The sequence below is a fragment of the Giraffa tippelskirchi genome, chromosome 7 (genome assembly GCF_054371585.1).
Source record: "Giraffa tippelskirchi isolate mGirTip1 chromosome 7, T2T-mGirTip1v1.2.pri, whole genome shotgun sequence".
Taxonomy (NCBI): domain Eukaryota; kingdom Metazoa; phylum Chordata; class Mammalia; order Artiodactyla; family Giraffidae; genus Giraffa; species Giraffa tippelskirchi.
Window position 1 is genome coordinate 94,572,067 of NC_137281.1, and position 21,713 is coordinate 94,593,779.

The 21,713-nt window shown below is 37.0% G+C and overlaps 1 long non-coding RNA gene across 4 annotated transcripts in view; it reads left to right on the forward strand.

The window, feature by feature from the left end:
* Positions 1–21,713, forward strand: part of LOC145512748 (uncharacterized) — a 630,718-nt gene that overhangs the window by 490,367 nt on the left and 118,638 nt on the right. For all 4 annotated transcript variants that reach the window (XR_014058734.1, XR_014058753.1, XR_014058750.1 and 1 more), the window contains one exon: positions 8,156–8,234. This is a non-coding gene — a long non-coding RNA (uncharacterized LOC145512748). The remainder of the gene's footprint in view (positions 1–8,155; positions 8,235–21,713) is intronic.

Consider the following 21,713-nt stretch of genomic DNA (forward strand, 5'->3'; position numbering starts at 1 on the left):
CTAGCTACATTTCTATGTATCATATCTATATATATTTTACTTTTACATAAGCCTAAATACAAATATTTCCTTTTATCTTTATGTTGTAGAAAGATAGATATTTGTTAAATGAGAAAATCCTTCCAATAGATCAATTTTCACTAAAAGTAGGGTTTAAATGTTTATATACTCTAATTTACAATAAAAACTTATTTTAAATTATTTTAACTACTTATAGTAGCAACATCATAGACACTCGAATAACATGCTTTTAACAACGCCAGTTTTACAGTCACACCAGCTTTATTTTGACTTTAAAAATATAGTTCCTTTTTAATACAGTAGCTTAAACTATTAAGTCTGTTAACAGTTTCAGGAGAATGATAGGGTAAATGATGTATATTTTTCCACATAGGGAAACTGAGAGAGAGAACTTATCAGAGACCTTTGCCAAAACTTGCCTAGTAAATAACTAGCTTGGGTTTACAAGGCACAAATGTGTTCTCTAAATTTAAGAGATTCTAGGTTTGCAGATGAGGGAGAGGGGCCAGCTAGGTAGCTTCAGAACATCTAAAAATGACTTTAGATTTAAACAAGAAGCTGAGAATAAATATAAAATAAGAAAGACAAAAGTTACTAGGAAGTTAGGATGACAAGAAGGAATTAAAAAAAAAATTAAAAAAACAGAAGAAAGACTGCAATGGAAAGTACCATACATGGTTGGAATTCTAAGTTTCCAATAATTACTCCCAAACTCCAGCAAGCCTCTGCTCAAATGGCCTCATTTTAGACAACAGGCAAATAGAAAGCCTCCAAATGACAATCAAATAAATAATTTCATAATCCACTTTATCTGGATTGCCAAACAATAATGACAATGTCTACCTATATAAACAGAGGGCAGGCGTTAAAAATTACATGACATGGGAGTTGACATAAACAATAGCCAGATATTCCAGGCTGAGAGGCAGAAAGTAAACCTCAGATTTGGGCCCATGCATTTGCAGGAGAAGGAAAAGTAAGACCAAAAGCAAGTATCTTGAGTCATTCCTCCTGAGCCCCACATTTCTAAGCAAAATAGAAATCAATTTCCTAAATTTCAGGTTGTTTCTTACAGATCACTGATTTCCCTCAAACAAATATTTGGAAATTGCTGACTTTTTAAAATTTCCATGCATTGACTCATGCTGTTTTCATCTTTTCTTCATGAATATTTTCTATCAATCACCAGAACAGTGACCTGTGTTCATTAAATAATTAAGGCCTCCCCTAGATATTTTCTTGAATCAAATCTGTTCATCATCCAGGAGATTTCCACATTTATGTGGATGATCCATTCAGCACGCTTCCTCAACTTCTACTGTGATGATCTTGATCATTACTCCTCTTCAGTCACCCAGTTCAGGGCCAGTATACCCTAGCTGTTGAAATAGTAACATATATGTGTTCAGTTTGGCTCAGTTAAGTCGCTCAGTCATGTCTGACTCTTTGCGACCCCATGAATCACAGCACGCCAGGTTTGACTGTCCAAAACCAACTCCTGGAGTTTACTCAAACTCGTGTCCATTGAGTTGGTGATGCCATCCAACCATCTCATCCTCTGTCGTCCCCTTCTCCTGCCTTCTATCTTTCCCAGCATCAGGGTCTTTTCAAATGAGTCAGTTCTTTGCATCAGGTGGCCAAAGTATTGGAGTTTCAGCTTCAGCATCAGTCCTTCCAATGAATATTCAGGACTGATTTCCTTTAGGATGGACTGGTTGGATCTCCTTGCAGTCCAAGGGACCCTCAAGAGTCTTCTCCAACACCACTGTTCAAAAGCATCAATTCTTCGGTGCTCAGCCTCCTTTATAGTCCAACTCTCACATCCATACGTGACTACTGGAAAAACCATAGCTTTGACTAGACAGACCTCTGTTGGCAAAATAATGTCTCTGCTTTTTAATATGCTGCCCAGGTTGGTCATAACTTTTCTTCCAAGGAACAAGTATCTTTCAATTTCATGGCTGCAGTCACCATCTGCAGTGATTTTGGAACCGCTCAAGATAAAGTCTGTCACTGTTTCCACTGTTTCCCCATCTATTTGCCATGAAGTGATGGGATCGGATGCCATGATCTTAGTTTTCTGGATGTTGAGTTTTAAGCCAACTTTTTCGCTCTCCTTTTTCACTTTCATCAAGAGGCTCTTTAGTTCTTAGTTTTCTTCCATAAGGGTGGTATCATCTGCATATCTATGGTTATTGATATTTCTCCCAGCAATCTTGATTCCAGCTTGTGCTTCATGCAGCCCAGCATTTCTCGTGATGTACTCTGCATATAAGTTAAATAAGCATAATGACAATATTGTCAATATAGTCTTTTTTTTATTAAATTAGTTTATTTATCTATTTTTTAACTTTATAATATTGTATTGGTTTTGTCATACATTGACATGAATCCACCATGGGTGTACATGTGTTCCCCTTTCAGAACCCTCCTCCCACTTCCCTCCCCATCCCATCCCTCTGGGTCATCCCAGTGCACCAGCCCCGAGAACCCTGTATCATTCATCGAACCTGGATTGGCAATTCATTTCACATATGATAATTTACATGCTTCAGTGGCATTCTCCCATATCATCCCACACTCGCCCTCTCCCATAGAGTCCCTAATACTGTTCTATATATCTGTGTGTCTTTTGCTATCTCGCATACAGGGTTATCTTTACCAATTTACTAAATTCCATATATATGTGTTAGTATACTGTATTGGTGTTTTTCTTTCTGGCTTACTTCACTCTGTATAATAGGCTCCAGTTTCATCCACCTCATTAGAACTGATTTGAATGTATTCTTTTTAATGGCTGAGCAATATTACATTATGTATATGTACCACAGCTTCCTTATCCATTCGTCTGCTGATGGGCATCTAGGCTGCTTCCATGTCCTGGCTAGTATAAGCAGTGCTGCAATGAACATTGGGGTACACGTGTCTCTCTCAATTCTGATTTCCTCAGTGTGTATGCCCAGCAGTGGGATTGCTGGGTCATACGGCAGTTCTATTTCCAGTTTTTTGAGGAATCTCCACACTGTTCTCCATAGTGGCTGTACTAGTTTGCATTCCCACCAATAGTGTAATAGGGTTCCCTTTTCTCCACACCCTCTCCAGCATTTATTGCTTGTAGTCTTTTGGATAGCAGCCATTCTGACTGACATGAAATGGTACCTTACTGTGTTTTTGATTTGCATTTCTCTGATAATGAGTGATGTTGAGCATCTTTTCATGTGTTTGTTAGCCATCTGTATGTCTTCCTTGGAGAAATGTCTGTTTAGTTCTTTGGCCCACTTTTTGATTGGGTCGTTTATTTTTCTGGAATTGAGCTGCAGGAGTTGCTTGTATATTTTTGAGATTAATTCTTTGTCCGTTGCTTCTTTTGCTATTATTTTCTCCCATTTTGAAGGCTGTCTTTTCACCTTGCTTATAGTTTCCTTTGTTGTGCAAAAGCTTTTAATTTTAATTAGGTCCCATTTGTTTATTTTTGCTTTTATTTCCAATATTCTGGGAGGTGTGTCATAGAGGATCCTGCTGTGGTTTATGTCAGAGAGTGTTTTGCCTATGTTTTCCTCTAGGAGTTTTATAGTTTCTGGTCTTACATTTAGATCTTTAATCCATTTTGAGTTTATTTTTGTGTATGGTGTTAGGAAGTGTTCTAGTTTCATTCTTTTACAAGTGGTTGACCAGTTTTCCCAGCACCACTTGTTAAAGAGGTTGTCTTTTCTCCATTGTATATTCTTGCCTCTTTTGTCGAAGATAAGGTGTCCATAGGTGCGTGGATTTATCTCTGGGCTTTCTATTTTGTTCCATTGATCTATATTTCTGTCATTGGGCCAGTACCATACTGTCAATATAGTCTTGACCTACTCCTTTCCCTATTTGGAGCCAGCCTGTTGTTCTATGTCCAGTTCTAATTATTGCTTCCTGACCTGCATACAGGTTTCTCAAGAGGCAGGTCAGGTGGTCTGGTATTCCCATCTCTTTAAGAACTTTCCACAGTTTGTTGTGGTCCATACAGTCAAAGGCTTTGGCATAGCCAATAAAGCAGAAGTAGATGCTTTTCTGGAATGCTCTTGCTTTTTTGATGATCCAGTGGATGTTGGAAATTTGATCTCTGCCTCCTCTGTGTTTTCTAAAACAGCTTGAACATTTGGAAGTTCATGGTTCATGTACTGTTGAAGCCTGGCTTGGAGAATTTTGAGCATTACTTTACTAGCATGTGAGATGAATGCAATTGTGCAGTAGTTTGAGCATTCTTTGGCATTGCCTTTCTTTGGGATTGGAATGAAAACTGACCTTTTCCAGTCCTGTGGCCACTTCTGAGTTTTCCAAATTTGCTGGCATATTGAGTGTGGCACTTTCACAGCATCATCTTTTAGGATTTGAAATAGCTCAACTGGAATTCCATCACCTCCACTAGCTTTGTTCGTAGTCATGCTTCCTAAGGCCCACTTGCCTTCTCATTCAAGGATGTCTGGCTCTAGGTGAGTGATCTCACCATCGTGATTATCTGGGTCATGAAGATCTTTTTTGTACAGTTCTTCTGTGTATTCTTGCCACCTCTTCTTAATATCTTCTGCTTCTGTTAGGTCCATACAATTTCTGTCCTTTATTGTGCCCATCTTTGCATGAAAAGTTCCCTTGGTATCTCTAATTTTCTTGAAGAGATCGCTAATCTTTCCCATTCTATTATTTTCCTCTATTTCTTTGCACTGATCACCGAGGAAGCCTTTCTTATATCTCCTTGTGTACTAGATGCTAAACACTGTCTGCCCAAATGCTCCCTACCCATCTGCCATGCCCCTCTGCTCCTGTGGGACCTCTCCAGAACCCTCCACAGCCCAGCAATAAAGGGAAGATCCTTGATTCTGAGGAACAGCAGGACACAGCTCCAGTTTCAGGGGCAGCCTGACCTATCTATACTCGTCTTAAAATGGTTCAAATGTCAGCCCTGTCCATGGCCACACACACACAGTTTTATCAATATCTGAGACTACTTTACCTCTGAAATGATATACCCCTAATTTATACTCTGATCCGTCATTTTTCTTATTTTTTGCTTTTCTTGGCCTGTTCTTCCACCTGAGTGAGCCTGCAACTCCTTTGTGTACTCAGTTTTCTCTCAGATTAACAGCTTCTCTACACTTCCACTTACTTCACTTTTAGACGTGGTCTACAGTACTATAAAGCCATTGTCTCCAACACCCTCTTTTTATGGCCTTGTGCTTCTATCACATCTGCTCTGTAAAATGCAAATTAAGTCCACAGTCCATCTTCTTTGATCTTACAACTACCCACACTTTTAAGAGAGCTAGAGAAAACCAAATTCTAAGCTCACAGGCCATTGTATGCCTCCATGCTGCCTGGTGGCTCTTACAGTCCTTGGCCAACTTCCTTGCTCCTTGTTATTTATTCCAAAATTTTAGCTCTCCCCTCTCATGCCTACCCCACCTCTCAGGATCGATTCTTCACTTTCACCAGAGATTTTCCTTCAATTTTATAGAAAAACTTGATATTATCTGGCAGGAATATAATCATCTTTATATACTGTTACCTCAGGCTTCTAGAATATTGGCCGTTTGTTTAAGTCTTTCGTTTGAGGGACAAGGGAAGATGTTTCCCTTTATTGTCCAAGACTAGGCCCCACTTAGAACTTTTTTTTCCCCCTATTTCATCCTTTACTATCACCCCTTAGACTCTCCTCCATCAATGATTCTTTTTTTCTTCTGCACTGAGTCATTTCTCTAAGCTTGAAAATGTGCTCATGTCAATTAAGGAAGGGTGCTGAATGGGTCATCCACATAAATGTGAAAACCTTCCAGGATGATGAACAGATTAAAAAAGAAAACTCAAATTTTTTCTAATGATGACTCTCCTGTTTGTCCTTTTACACAATTTAGTTACTCTCTCAGCTCCTGCTCACTCTTCCACATCCTAAAAAAGAGACTTTTGCCCAAGTCACTGAAGTCATTCTAGTTAAGGTCACCAATGTCTTCCCATTTGTCAAAAACAGTGGACACTTTTTCACTTTTACTTTACCTAACTTTTCTGAATCATGTGATACTGTTGACAGCTTCCTCTGTCTTAAGTTGCTGTACATCCTTAGTTTAATAATATCTTCTGCTTTCCTTCTGCATAACTATTCCTCAGCTTTATCGTGTTCATCTGTCAACTAAAGTATTTGTATTCTCCTGGATCCTATTAGTTTTTACTACTTCAAATGTTTCTCTCTCTGGATAATCATATCTATTAAAAGAAGTTTTCACAACCATCTATATGATATTTTTATCTGTTTATGGAATATCTCCAGCTAGCTAGTGATAATGACATTAAAATTAATAATACTTATTAATGTTATTAACATTTATTAATCACTTTCAGGTGCTGTGGTGAGGTATTCCTATATTAACTGCTTTACTTAACAAAATTCCTAATTTTGCCCCACTCTGACATCAGAATGATAAGGCAACTTGTTCACATCACATAGCAATTCAGTGGCAAAATAAGATTTCAAACCCAGCTTATCTGACCCCAAAGCCCACGCTTTTAACCACTTTACTAAACCTGATGTATCCAAAATTTAATGCATATTCTTTAATTACTCATCTCCCTATATAATTCACTTCAACAAACATAGTCATCTAGAGCTGAACCCAAAACAGAAAATTGGAAGTCATGCTAGATTCCTCCCTTCTCCAAGCTGTAAGACACCGGGCCCTACTAAATTTTTGTTACCTCTTCCCTGCATTCTTATCTAATGGTATTTAGTTCAGTGGTCTTATTATTTCCCTGATGCCCCACTGAAGGCTTCCCTTGTGGCTCAGCTGGTAAAGAATCCACCTGCAATGCAGGAGACTTGGGTTCGATCCCTGGATTGGGAAGATCCCCTGGAGAAGGGAAAGGCTACCCACTCCAGTATTCTGGCCTGGAGAATTCCATGGACTATACAGTCCATGGGGTTGCAAAGAGTCAGATATGACTGAGTGACTTTCACTATCACTTGCCCCACTGGAAAAGCTTTATGATTGGATTATGCACATCCTTCTAGTCTTCATGTCCTCCAATTTATCTTTCTCTGGGAGATATATATCTTCTTATACTATATATATGTTTGCATCACTCTTCTGATAAAATGACTCCTAGTGCATTCACTGCCACAGTTTCTTAGAGTTTTGCATACCCCCTTGCATCAGAATCACCTGGAGAGTCTGTTAGGAAGAAGAGTCTCAGGAATCACCCCAGGATTTCTGAGTTGGAATTGATGGTAGAAGGACCTAGACTCTGTGTTTTTAACAAGCTCATTACGTGATTCTTCTTCACCTGAAGTTTGAGCGTGCCTTTCCTCCATATCAGGTGCAAACACTTCAGAATTTCTGCTAAGTACCATCGGATTCCGGCTTTTTGCCTTTTCGGGTCTCGGTTCTTTCCACTCCTCCACTTATTCTCTGCACTCCAGGTATGCCAAAATTTTTGCAGGCCCCCTCCTAATATCAAGCTTTCTGAAATGTTGGTAACCTCATATGTGCTGTGTCTTCTACCTAAATGCTCTTTTCAAGTTGCTTTGTGTGTGTTCATGTGAATGTGTGTATGTTTGTGTTGTGTTCCTTGAGTCCTCGTTAGACTGAATGTTTCTCCCAGGACAGTGTGAGATATTTAGTCATAGGAACTTTGCATCTTGAAATCATTAAAAGAAAAAGAAAATTCCAAGTTTAGATTCTGTGCAACACTGCATTATAGTCTGGGAAAACAGAATTAATGTGAATTTCATATGTGCTCAATAGGTAAGTACTTAAATATTTTAGTAATTTCTCTGTGGTCCATGACTGATCATTTGATTGGCAATTCATATAAGTTTTTTAGAGGGAAATTTCATGTTTGTTGGTATGGGCACAGCAAATAAGCATACTAATAGAAACAGAATTCAAAACTATTTTGGTCCTGTACAGAAAGCTCGAATCAAAGAAAAGTTGGAAGGAGTAATTTCATTGAAATCTCTCTATGATCTGTTTATATCACTGTATCCCACCCCCTGTAACATGAATAATCCAAGAGAGGGAGGGATATGAGTAATTGTGTTTGTGTGAGATGTTGAACTAAGCATTACTCTTCACAATTTGACTGTAAGTGTGTAATCCTCCTTTTACAGATGAGAAGACTGTGCTCAGAGATATCAAGGGACTTGAAAGAATCACCAAGCTAAGAGGCGACAAACTTGGAATTTGCAGGTACTGTTTGTTCCCTTTCTTCTATTATACCTCTGTTGTTTTATTTTGGAGTACATGTGTATGATTTTGCCTAAGAAAAAGTCGGTTCAGTTTTTTTATTTTTTTCTGTGAAAAGTGGAAATATTCTATTGGGTTTTTCTAATTAAAAAAAAAACTTTACTCATCACGTAAATTAGATTATTTCTCCAAGTCCTAGAAAACAACATTCTTTAGGCCTTCAGCAAGCACAGAGTAACACACTGCCCATTATTTAGTGAGTGAGCCATTTGTTGCTGACTGCCAGATTGGTTATCTGACAGGTGGTGACACAGGTGGAAATGAAATTTGGGGGCTACAATCAAGGATTTCCCCAACCCCTTCCTTTCCCCCTCCTTCCCAGCACCCTTTCTTGTCCTGTGCCCCATCTCCAGGAAACTGAGACAGCTGGTTATCCATCTCACTTCCCTAATAGTTGCAGGCTGACTGTTACCAAGCTGTGCCTTTGCTACAACAGTGTATTTTCTTGATAAGACTGATGAGAAAGAAAAAGAAGTACTGTGCATTGTTTCTCTTAAGATTCATCATGCTGTGTGTGTGTCTCCCCCTAATTCAGGGGCAACTATTAGGGGAGAGCCAGATCTCTTTAATGAGCCTAGAGGTAATGCAAAATTCATGTGCTTTCACCTGTGCCGGGTGAAGCTGGGTGCACAAACAGAAAGAGGAAGGTGGGAAGAGCCGGTTATTTACACTTTTGCTGAAGCAGGTACCCTGGCTGCTACTGGGCATACTGACCCACTTGTTCATTTTTTAGGAAGAAGTGGATACTTTCAGTGGGGAAAAACTCAAGCATCAGATTTGTTCCTTGGAGCATTAATAAAAGGGCTCAGTTAGCTTCATCTCATTATTTTACTATGAGTATTGACTTTGGCCTAGAGTCATGTATAGATAAAATGGTGCAAGGGCTTGTCCTAAGTGATTACTCAGAATTACAAATCATTTCATGTGTAACTGAATACTGCAGTCTAGCTGGCACCCTGCCCCTTGCTTCTCCCCCCTCCTCTTTCTCTAATAGGAGCGCAAATCCAGCTTTGTCTGAAGAGGCAATTAATCTTATTCACTGAAAGCTGAATTTTAATTCACCAGCATGTGGAGGACATATTTGCCTATCACACAAAATTAGTTTAACAGAATTCAGAAGAAAAAAAAAAATATTGGAAGTCTTGGCATTCTAGGGGAGGCAAAGTATCTTGTAGGTGCATTCCTTTATTAGCCATCTACATACTAAGGATAAGCTCTTTTTCTAAAGATAACTCTATTAGGGTAAACTGGGTTTATTTTGTATTTGAGAGTGGCTGATAACATTTTATTTTGTATAAAGAAATCCACAAGATATGTGTGTTTTGGAAGAAAATGGACATAAGGTAAGAAAGATAAATTTTAGTTTTATAGAGATTCTAAAAGGCTATTATTTTTAAGGGCACAGTTTAGAGATGATCAGAAAAAAAGGGGACACATAAAAATCCTAGACAGCCTACATACATCCATATCAAATCACAGGGGTAAGTGGTGAGGTACAAAGTAGACCGTGCCTTGGAGACTTGTGCAAAATCTGGTAGGCAAATGCTGGGTTTCTGTAGTGCTTCTGCTGTGCTGTGTGTTAACAATTTTCCCCTGAGCAAGACCCCAGTTTTTTGTCTGAGGTTTGTTTCCCATGTAGACAAAGTGTTTGAAAGAAACAAAACAAAAAGACTTCCTGCAGCAGTTTCTTAATTCAAGAGATTTGGAGATTTGGACAAGAATATGATTTAATGCATGTTCATGCTTAGTTAGATATCAAATTCCCATAAGGTCAGAAAACACATGGGCTTGGTTTTGTACTTCTATTTAACACAGCACTCCTCAAAGACTGCTTGAAGGTACAGGCAAATATCAAAACATGTAGCAGTTTCTCCCCAGTGCAAAGAGGGAATTTAATAATTGTAAAAAGCACAGATGATCTTCTATGCCAAACAATTAATACAGCATAAATATTCAAGAGTTTAAAAGGTGCTATTGGTGCTATTGGTTTTTCTGTGGCTCCTTCTCCATTCTCCACTTACGACAGTCTCATACCCCTGGAATTAACCTCCAAATATGATTGCTTCCATTACCTCTTCCAAGGGTGCACTGTTGAATACTTAATAATTTGAGATGAGATCTCAGGGAACAATGGAAATCTTCAAAAATTGTCCTAAAGTTCTGAGAGTATTTTTTTGTTTTTTAACTCTTGGTGGGCGTGAAGTAGGAGTGGGCTAAGTACAGGGAAGCTATCAAATTAAGTTTGCCTAATGGTCACCAAATGCCATGGCATAGCTGTTTAAGCACAAGGCTGTAAAGTCACAAAGCTTTATTGCTGTGTCAAGACATTTGCAGTGCTAAATCAGGCAATTACTCTTAACGGAAACATTTAAAATCCAAGGTTTTTACATTATTACCAGAAAATGTTGCTTTAAGTAGTGTCAGTGTCATAAAGGTAGACTTTTGGAGTCCACATGTAAACACTGCATTATCTACATAATGTTTAGAATTTAAATTATGCAAAATTTGAATTTGGAGACATGAAACCCCAGAAACACATATTTGCAAATAAACACTTGCAAATATTCTAAGACTTGAAGGATGCACTGAAGGTATGGCAGTGTTTATCCATTATGTGATTTTTTTTTTTTTTTTTTGTAAGCTCTGCCTCCGTGCTAGGTGCTTAAGCTTATTTTGAGAGGAAAGTCCTTCTTCGGTGATTCTTTTGTCTATTTTGTGGTCAGATCTTTAACTATATTACCTGGGGGAAAAAATCAAAGATGAGATAAAATCAATGAAAAGGCAGAGCTTTCAATATATCTTGTTGCTTCTCAAAGTAAAAAAAAAAAAAAACAAGTTCTATTTCCATTTCTCTTCACAGACATAACAAGAAACACACACCCTTTAGGGGAGGTTCTGGGTGATGCTCAACCTGGCTCTCTCACCTCAGCTTGGCAGGGCTCATTAGTAGTGTCTTTTCTAGTACAAAGGTGAAGAAGCCCTCCATCAGCACTCCTTTTCAATAGAGGGCTTTTCTCTCCCATCTCTTTCAAAAGACACAAAAGTCTGTTCACAATTCTTAATGAAGCTCCAAATAAGTAGGTATATTTCCATGCAGAATTATTCCTTCAAAGCCTATAATTCTTTGTCTATATTGTCCTGAGCATTCCCAAAGTCTGTCTATTGGCAGCTTGTCTGTCAAGGTAAATTTAATGGAAGTTTTAATGAATATAAAATAAGTTTACTGTAGTCAAGGCTAGCTATGTTCCAGGTATAACATTGTTAGGCAATTTCTATTACACCCACTGAAGGATGGGAAACAGAGGCCTTAATAGTATTTAATACACGTGTCATATAATTTTCTCAAGGTAGAGAAGATCATAAGATTTGAATAAGGACCTTCGAATGCAGAGCCTATGCTTTAAGTTAGTTTGCTGTTTTGCCTTTTTATAAGCTATAGAGAATAAATAATTTCAGTGGTTTAAGAAATTAAAGTGACAAAATGAAAATCAGAAAGCACACTAAAATGAAGAGAGGAATTTCTTTCTGTCTTAAAATCATAGATCCCATCTCTGTTATAGCAGTAAGTAAAGATTTTCAGATGATTGCTTAAGCCTCTTGCCAAGCAGCCCTAGGAGTTTAAAGGCCTCAGATAAGGATCAGCTGCTGTAGTAATGAAACAAGATTCCTAGGTTCAGAAGTGCAGAGTAAGGAGCATTGCTAAAATTCATTTTGAGGAATGTTAGGACGTTTTAGGTTGCAATTCGTCAGAAAACTCAAAATATCCCGAACAGGATGGCATTTTAAAAAAACATTATATGCTAAGTCAGAAGGTATGGAATCTCAGGATTGGGTAATATAGCAGTTTATTTGCATTACCAAGAATCCTGATCCTATTCCTTTCCCCACTCTGCTATCCTCAGCATAGCTGTTATCCTTGTTGGTCTCAAGATGGGCACTTAATCCCAGGTATCATATCTTCATATACGAGCACTAGAGCAAAAAATGCAACTGTCTGTATCTTGTGTGTTTTTGTTGAACCTTTCCTAGAAAAGTCTCTAAACTATTTCCCTGCACATATGACATATATTATCATCTACAGCTTGGCTGCATGTCTACTCCAAAACCAATTACTAGTAAAGGGAATGAAATACACACACACACACACACATACATATATTAATATGAGAAGATGAGGATGGAGTAGAGGAATTATTTTTCCTAGGAAAATAAGTGGCTTTATGCCAAAGTCCAAGTAATGATGAGTTCCCAGGATATTAGTGGTTAAAAAATAGTTTGGAGAGAGGAAAAGATAGAGGGAGTTTCAGTGTGTACTGGATATTTCATTTGACAGGCTTAATATCCTCATGTGTATCCTAAGTCCTGTTCCCCTTGCATCTGTGGAGAGAGGATGAATAAGCAACATGCTCAAGTTTGCCATCAATTCCTTCTGTCTTCTTAGTAAATATTGAGTAAATGCCTCCATGTGCTATGTGCTGTTTAGGTGCTGGAATAAGGAACAGTGGGAGTGAAGATAGAAAATAGTAAACAAGTCAGAAAGGTGCATAAGACTCTGTGTGAACTTCTGGGCCTTTGTTCTGTGGCAAATCAGGCAGGCTTCACTGAGATCAGTGAACTGCAATGCGTTAATATATGATATTACTTTTTGGGGAGATCCAGCTGGAAGCTGATGGAAAGGGGATCATGCTCTCTGTTATAGTTCCATGTTGTTATTTCTATAATTGAGTCCTCTTAGGGAGGAGCTTCCTAGTGGAAAAGATCCTCATGATGTTTATTCTCTACCTTTTCTTAAGGATCTTCAAGCCATAAAAGGGTTACAAAGACAACTCCCTTTTTAGGTAAATGTGGTCGTGATCAGTTGTTTGGTTCCTTAAGACATATAGGAATTCAGTCCTTCCACCAAAGGAAGGCAAGTTCTGCCAGATTATCTAAGCAGAACCATATTTCTATTTGAAAGAATACTTAACTTTAAAATAAAAAAAAATATATATATATATATAAAACCTTCTGACTTATGGTAAAGTCTAAAACCTGCCTTTTATTCAACTTATTCCCTGAACCATTTTCAAATAAAAATGCTCATATTTATCTAAAGAATTATTTAACAAAATGTATTTTAAAAATAAATAAACGTGTCACAGTACCTAAATACAACTTCAGAAGTATGAATTTTTTGTTTGTTTCTTGTGGTATCTTTTTTTGTTGGCATAAGTAAGTATCCTACAAAGGTGATTATTTTGAATACTCCTCTGTGCAGTTAAATAACAACAAAAAATGATTGACATACATTGCTCTTTAAGCTAATGCTTCATATAAAGCAGGTTCCTTTTCCCTCTATATCAGTGCCTGGTTAATGATCCAGCTGACAGTGGTTGGAATAAAACTTGTTGGATGCCCAGCATTTGAGGAAATGAAATATGGAGAAATGGGATATCTATCATACTATCAGTAATGTTTTTTTCAACAAGCAAAAGGAAAGTGTAGAGGGGGAATGGGAGATGAAAAAGAGGAAAGATAAAGGAGATGAAGAAGATTAAGAAACAGGAAGAGAAAAAAGTAGGAGAAACATATATCTGAAATCTCAATGGATTATTATAAAAAGTACAAGGATAACTACAGAAGTCTAGACATTTGAATAGAGAGATAATACACAAGGCACCTTTTGAGAATTGCTGACAGAAGAATTTATAATGATGTTATACTTATTGTGAAATTGCATTGCTTCTACTTATTTCATAAAATATATGCCTTTAGGGACTCTGGTTAACATAGTTTGGTTGATTATTGTGTTGTTTTAACATCCTGTGGTGAAAGCAGTCTGGCAAACTAACCACATTACAGGACGGGTTCTAAGGAAATTTACCAAAAGAAAGAAAGCTGTCTGCTTCAACTCTGTCTGTACTTGGTGGCTCTATTGAGAATATGATTTGGAGACACTTTTAAGAGCTTTAACTCTCTGAAATATATTGAACATTCAACTACATGATGCTTGATACTTGTTATTATCAACTTGTTAATATCATTCATGAAGCTCTGGTTTCCATTTTATACATGCTGGCTGAAAAGGTTAATAAGATATAAATCACCCTTCCAAGGAGCTTATACTCTAGCATGCCAAATAAATATTTAGGCTTCTATAAGAGGAAACGACCCTAATGTTGGGAAGGATTGGGGGCAGGAGGAGAAGGGGACAACAGAGGATGAGATAGTTGGATGGCATCACCGATTTGATGGACATGGGTTTGGGTAAACTCTGGGAGTTGGTGATGGACAGGGAGGCCTGGCATGCTGCGATTCATGGGGTTGCAAAGAGTCGGACACGACTGAGCGACTGAACTGAACTGAAGAGGAAACAAAAATCAAAAGTTATGCTTCTATGATTATTATGGATTCACTAGGTCTTATAGATTGTTTTTCTATCACCTTAACAATTTGAATATGGCATATTACTTACTATGCCATATTTAACCCTGAAGAATTTTTTGAGTTTCTTGACATTGGTCTGAAATATCCTGACCTGAGATTGTCTTAACAATAATTTAGGAGTGAACTATGGGCAGGGGAGTACAAAAGAGATTTTGCTTTAGTAATTTAATTTGACGAAAATTTTTTGAGCCTTACACATTATTTATTAATCCCAGATCAGATATCTGTTACCCTAGCCCAGAGAGTCATAAAGATGTTGGCAAGAGGTATCTTGATGGACTCTCAGATGAAAGTGTGTGGCCTAGATGATCTGTTAGATCATGAAGATAAAGATCTTCACTGACCAAGAGGTTATTGCCTCTTTAGAGCAGGCTCAAGTTCTAATTCATCAGAACTTTGATTCCTAGAAGCACTGGGGAAAAAAAAAAACAACTTTTAAAATTAAGAGTTATTTAAGATGACCTGTTTATTGCTCTTCTGGATAGAGAATGCATATTTATAAGTTGTTTGTAAGTGTGTTTTTAAATATTTTAGAAAAAATTAACATAAATAGCAGATCCCTGTTAATGAATCTGCACCTTGTTTTTCTGAACACTGGCATTCTCTTATTTCATTGCTACTTTGGATTTTAAAATAAAAATAATATGCATAAGGAGCATTAATTATGTACCCAATAGTCATATAGTTCTAATGAAGATATAAATTGTTCACTAAATGTAGAGGGAGAAATCTAAATAAACAAATTTCAAATAACACAGGAAAATGAAAATGTTCTCATATTTTTTTAAAGATTAGTAAGATGCAAAGCATCCTAAATTCCTGTCTATTTTTTTCCTGTATCTTTGCCTTTCTCCTCCAAAGAACAGGATCCAATGTGATTTCAGCCATGAATACATTTCCTCTTGCTTTTGTAAGATTGAAGACAAAACACAGGTTAATATAGTAGATAACGTTAGAAAATACAGCTAACTTAGGTTAATTTTGTGGGTCTATTTTTGTGGAAGTAAGAGTGTATTTTGAGGCACTGTTAGTCTTTAAGAATATTTACTGAGGCTAAGTCCCTGTTAAATCAAAGTTTCATTCATAACTATGAAGTTCAAACATAGCATACCTTGGTGATGATACATAGTAACTATTGTGTAAGCATATATTTGATTGTCTAAGTTATAAGAAACAAAATATAGCTCAATTCAAATGAACAATTATCTATTCGAAAAGACATGAAAGTTTTCATGTGAGTGACTGTTCCTCAATTATGTAGATGAGTCCAAATTTGTCCTGTGGCACAGCCACTAGACAAAAACACACTAATTTTTATTTTTTTTTAACAATCTGAGTTATTTAGCTCCTCCTGCCTGAGTTATAGCTCAATGAAAGGTAATTTTGAAGATGTTTTTCTTTTAGTTTCATGTTTGAAGTAAATACTATGAACCTTTTATAAATGTAATATTTTTCTCTTAAAAACTCATATCTAACTATACTAATAAATGCATAATGTATATTATTAGGTCTGAACTCTTGGTCATGGGTATCTGTGCATTTTAGAGATGGTCTGTGCACAAGTGTCATAAATGACCATTTTATAGATAGATAATGTTCTTAATCCATAACTCTTTATTGCTGATGGTTATTGCATTAGATGATGACCCATAGCTATTAAGAGTCAGTTTTTAATATCACAACCATTTAGAAAGGTTAATGGACTCAGTTTTGAGATTTAACCTTTGAATGCTGCAGGTTAAGAGGTTATATTTGTGCACTAAAATGCCAGAAAATATCTACTTATTTTCATTTCACTGTGTACTTTTAGTAGCATGGTTATGTACAGTTACTGTTATTTCTCAAGCAAACTGAAAGTGTGTGACACATAAGATAACAAGTTTCTAGAGCAGTGAGATTCTTTCAAAATATGCATTTCATATTTGGCTTTATTATTTTTCATTTAGACACAAAAATTGGTATGTGAACAGATGTAACCTAAATCAGTTGAGGAATATTTATTAAGGCTGTTCAAGAAAAAAAGACCAAGATTATAATTCATAGTTTTCTTGGCTAGTCTGAAAAGTTCACATGCATATAACGGGGAACTGGTCATTTAGGAAAATCATGAATCCTTTCTAGATGATACCCAGCTATAGCCCAGAATTTTCAGAGCAATAAAATAGTGTCTATAAGGATTCAGATAATTTCACTTTAAAAATATAAATAGGGTTCCATGGTGGTCATTTATCATTTATTTTGCTATCCATTACCCATTTTCTTTTTAATATCACCCTATTCCCTTTTATTCCATTATTTGTTCATTGTGAGTAAGCTTTGTGGGATGAAATTACAGGCATTTCCCTTCTATTATGGAAGCCAGAAGCTGAATGTATAAATAGAGTAATGGCTCCCAGTGAATTACACTTTTTTGTACCCATTCCATTGTGTCTCCCCTCCACACTGACTCTAGGCATGACCATATGGCCTTATGTTTTGGCCAATAGGATATAAGTAAACATGATGCAAGCAGAGGTTTGGAAAACGCTCATCCATTAGGTTACTGTCTCTTGTTTGCTCCTTTTAAAACCTATCCACAATGTGAAAAGGCCTATGAGGTATGAAGAGAGACCCCTAAACCAGTGGCTTCTTTGCAAAATTATCATCAGACATGGAAGGGAGGTTGTCTAGAACCAGACAATTCTCAGCTTATCTGCCTGTCCCCATTTTCTGTTACCTATCCTCTCATGGGCCCTCTGAGCTTCTTAACAGTTTGCCAAGAAATTACATTCTACTAATTTAGCTAAAATTAGTTGCGAATGCAACCAAGAACCTGAAATAACATAGGGACTTTGAAAATGCAAAGGATTACTTGAGAATAACATACAACCACCATGAACACCCTTACACAGATTCACTTAGAAGTTATGAGTGAAACACATGTATGTTAGTTTGGGTTATAAATATTCCTTACCAGAGAGTGATGGAACATTTTATGCGGCAGACAGGGATATTAACTCAGCCGCTTCTAGACAGGAATCTGAGTTTCCATTTCTCATTTACTTTTTACATACGTTGTATGGATCTCAGTCTAGAAGTTACTCAAAGAATAATCACAGTATTTGAAAACTTTTGTGTCCTAAGCAGTATTCTTTTTTCCGGTTTCATTGATACAATTGTTACAGAATATTGTATTAATTTAAGGTGTGCCGTGCATTCCCTCTTTACTTCTGTATCCTCTTGTATTTCTTGTGTGTCTGTTTTTCCCTTTGTCCCATGTTTCTGCATCCTCTTCCCCATATTGTCAGGGAATTCTGTTCTTGCAAATAGCACCATCACAGTGCCTCCCGATGTTGTTCTGACATTCGTGGTGTGCTATTGCTTTCCTTTTAACAATCCATAACTCTGAGCTCAGCATCTCCTTTATGCTATTGGACACTTGGTGTAAAATTCACATACAACATGTGAATTATCCTAAAGACACAATGCATTTTTTCCCATCCATAGCTCTTCTCAAATGCCGAACTGTGTACATATTGATATGTATTTCCATCTTTACCATTTTAGAGACAGTAGCTCATTGTCACTTTATTGCATCAGTTCTAACCTGGGGTTAATGGATAGCTAAATTGTGGCATGTGTGGATGTAGGAAATTTATAGTGAGAAGGTCCTGGTTCTTAAAGCTGGCTATCACCACAAAGAGGCAAAGAATCATGGTACTACTGCCAGGCACACTGCTTTACAGGTTGCTGCTGTCGGTCACTAAGTTGTATCTGACTCTTTGCGACCCCATGGACTGCAGCATGCCAGGCTGCCCTGTCCTTTACCATCTCCCAGAGTTTGCTCAACTCATGTCCCTTGAGACGGTGATGCCATCCAACCATGTCATCCACTGTCACCCCCTTTTCTCCTGCCCTCTATCTTTCCCAGCATGAGGGTCTTTTCCAATGAGTCAGCTCTTCACATCAGGTGGCCAAAGTATTAGAGCTTCAGCATCAGTCCTTCCACTGAATATTCAGGATTGATTTCCTTTAGGATTGACTAGTTTGATCTCCTTGCTGTCCAAGGGACTCTCAAGAGTCTTCTCCAGCACCACAGTTTGAAAGCATCAATTCTTTGGTGCCCAGCCTTCTGTATGGTCCAACTCACATCTGTACACACTGCTGGAAAAACCATAGTTTTAAACAAATGGACCTTTGTCAGCAAAGTGATGTCTCTGCTTTCTAATATGCTGTCTAGGTTTGTCATAGCTTTTCTTCCCAAGGAGAAAGCATCTTTTAATTTTGTGGTGGCAATCACCATCTGGAGTGATTTTAGAGCCCAAGAAAATAAAATCTGTCACTGTTTCCAGTTTTTCCCTATCTATTTGCTATGAAGTAATAGGACCAGATGCCATGATCTTAGTTTTCTGAATGTTGAGTTTTAAGCTTTACAGGTAGATGATGTTTAATAAATGTTCATTGACTTGAAGTTAAATAATTTTCCAAATTTGGAAAATTAGTCTTCATTCTGGAACAAAAGAATCCATTGTTTCTGATATTGTATAACTACTTCCATGGTAAATGAAAAGTTATTCCCTTTTGATACACACATAAGAATTCAGTCATAAAAGAAAAAGGGCCATGAGAAGACAGAAGAGGAATATGAAATCTAAAATCCAAGAGAAAAAGAGACCTTGGAGGTTAACTAACATTTCCCTTTTCTTGCACTGCACCATGCCACCAAAGCTGTCACAACCTATTCAAAGACTGTAAATATGGAATTTTTGTACATTAGAAGGTACATTCAACTGACAATGCTAGGAAATCCATTTTTACAACTTAACAATTTCTGTCAACGTTTAAAAAATGTTTTCTGTATCCATTTCTTGAGAGACTCATAAAGCTGACTTTTTGGAGTATTTTGGTTTCTGCTGTTTGTTCATTCTTTAACTATTTTTTCTTTCCATTTCAAGAAAAAATGTTGGCCATTTTCTCACCTTCTTTGTCTTAGACTGTGATACTAGATGATTCCAATACAATTAGGTGAGATTTTTATAGGCCCTGAAAGGCTAACAAAATAATAAATGTGGCAGTTCAAATAATAGCAATCATAGCAGGTCAAGCAAAAAAAAAAAAAATCCTTTGAACTGAAATTTACAAATCTTAACATTACCAGAATCTGGAAATGCAATACTCTTTCCTTATTCTTAGTTTTTCAAAACTTTTTTTTTTTAGTATTGCATAGGGATATTTTCATTCTGCCTCAACTACTACTGATATCTTTTAAAATGTTCAATGTATAGATTCTGGTTACCAAGAAAGACTCAAATATTACTGAAATATGAATTCTTTTCCTTGAATATATTTTTTTCTAGACTCTGTCAAGAATACTTATTTGCCTAATAATTCTTATAAAGCAAGATGTAACAAATTTCTTTGAAATGCTTTTTTATTTGATTTTAAAAGTATTGTATTGCAGAAAATTAAATTTACAAAAAGGCACAGTGGAATTAGTATTTTCCTAATGGTAACTAGCATTGTCCTTTCATTTTGTATCTTTCTAGTCTTTTTTTTTTCTATGACTAGATGTACATGTGCATATGATGTATATGTGACTGGCTTTTTTGAGTAAGGAGTATGAAATACAAATTTCTTGACAATAAACACAAAGGCTTATAAAACTTCAAATAGAATCCTTTCATAATTAAAAATATGACAAAATCTATCAAATTGCTATTGTTTGGGTGGGAGTACAATTACTTCTTAGGTACAAATAGCTCTCACTGTTTTAGTGGGAGCTTGTCAAAAAAATTATGGCATGTGTAAATTAGAGATTTCAGATGGCACTACAAACAATGTCCTGAGATCAATTTTGGTATTTATTTTCCAAATAACTTTGCTTGCTTCAGTCCTCACCTGGCATTTTTTTCTCATGAAATTTCACAATTACATATAACTGATTGAAATAAGCAAAAATAAAGCTCACAGCATTTTACCTTTTTAAGCATAGTTTTATTTGTTTTTTCATCAACCCTTAAAAATGTGACCTCTGAAAGATAACAAGACATGGTTTCAGAGCACACCATAGCCTCTCCCACGCTCAGTGCTAACTCTTTTGTTTGTACAATATTCTTTTATTCTGAGCAATATAACATTTTAGTTCTTGTAATAAATGCCTTCATGTGAAGCAGTTCAGCTAAGAGAATGTTATTAGACTGTGCTCCCAGGCAGTGCACCTCCACACGATCAATACAAAGCTGGGCCTCAGCTCATTCCCTCTTTGCTTAAATTCCCTGCAAATGTGCAAGAGAAGCAGCAGAGGGTGTCATCAATCACAGGCCACTGTGACATATGCTGAAACCTGACCAGGGCCGAGATGTTTTAATAAGGCATCCATTAAAACCCTCAAATAAATTGCAATTTGAAAACAGAACATAATACCAGCCAAGTTTTCCTCATCCATCTTGTGGCATGTCATGTAATGTAATTGCGTTGTTAATTTATCCAAGAACTTTCTCAGTACACTGTTTTGTTGGCACCGCTTAATTTCCCTGTAGACTCTGTGTGTGTGTGTGTGTGTGTGTGTGTGTATGTGTGTAGACGTGCACACGGGTGCATGTGAGACAGAGAAAGAAGAGTGAGCAACTGGAGGAGAAAAAAAAGAATCCGTGTTTATTTCTGTATGTTTGTGTGTCTGTTGGTTCCTTGGAGGAAATAAGTCATGTTTCTGCTTAGCATGGCATTAACCAGAGAGCTAGTCAGAACTTTGAAATCTTTGACGTTTTGTCAATGGCCCCTGAGCATCCTGTTACTGCCTCACCAGCTCTGGCCTACAGCAGGACCACTTCCGTCCCTGCTCAGCTTGCCATGGGTTTATGCCCTTCCAGAGTGGGATCACTCAGAGTGCCTGTGAATCCTATCAATACATATTGACCAAAGTGTTTACGGGCTACTTAGGATCACTGCACAAGACACTCAGAACACTACTAATTTTGGTTCCCTAGCTCTTGGGTTATAAGTGAAAAGTTTTGACAT